Genomic DNA, 948 nt, shown 5'->3' with positions numbered 1-948 from the left:
CACAGAGAATTTGTTAATAGTTTGACAGCGTACATTAAACACGGTACCACACCCTATCTCCGGGGTAATCCCTAATGCACTGCAGTTGCTTGTCCTTAATTCCAAGTACTGTTGCCTCGTAAGCCATTAGTACAGGGTGTGGTAGTGAAGCAGTACTATTAATCCGTGAACCATTAGCACAGGGTGTGGTAGGGGAGAGTACTGTTAACTCGTGAACTTATAGAAGTAGGTGTGGTAGTAGCCAATTCAAGAACCTTTAATATTAGGTGTGGTAGCGGGGTAGTGCTGTTAGTTCGAGAACCGTGGTGTGGTACATTAGCATAGGGTGTGGTAGCGAAGCTGTGCTATTAATTCGAGAACCATTAGCATGGAGTGCCGTAGCTGGGTAGTACTACTAACTCGTGAACCTATAAAAGTAAGTGTGGTAGATTGATAGATAGTTTATCTCTACAATAACCAGGAGTGGGAGTGATAGCCAAGAACCCGAGATGGTTCAATTCCGGCTCCGATAACCGTAAAATTAAATCTATACTGGTCGATATAGTCTCTTATTCGATTCCTTTCTCCAAGTGTGAATTTATTGCATCGATAAAAATAAAATACGAGATTCTTTTCAGTTTTCTTTCTGCAATGGCGTGAGCTGCAAGTCACGGTCTCGTTGCGAAAAATAATCCATGCAGAATGACTTATTGCTTGTTATGTTGACTTTTTAGCCGAACATTTACATGCACAGGAGCGAATTAAATTGTAATTTCGCAAGTTGTATGACTTTAGAATATGCGTGTAAGTAGCAATCACGAAGCTAATAACATATATTTCCGCGTTATGCACAGCTGAGCTTATTCTGTGTATGCTGATAAACACGGTAAATTGAAACACAAATATTTACGAACATAATGACATTCGTAAACGCATGGTGTGCACGCACATAACCCACTCCCTCTTTTG

Source organism: Penaeus monodon, chromosome 19 (genome assembly GCF_015228065.2).
Source record: "Penaeus monodon isolate SGIC_2016 chromosome 19, NSTDA_Pmon_1, whole genome shotgun sequence".
Taxonomy (NCBI): domain Eukaryota; kingdom Metazoa; phylum Arthropoda; class Malacostraca; order Decapoda; family Penaeidae; genus Penaeus; species Penaeus monodon.
Note: the sequence above shows the minus strand (reverse complement) of the source record.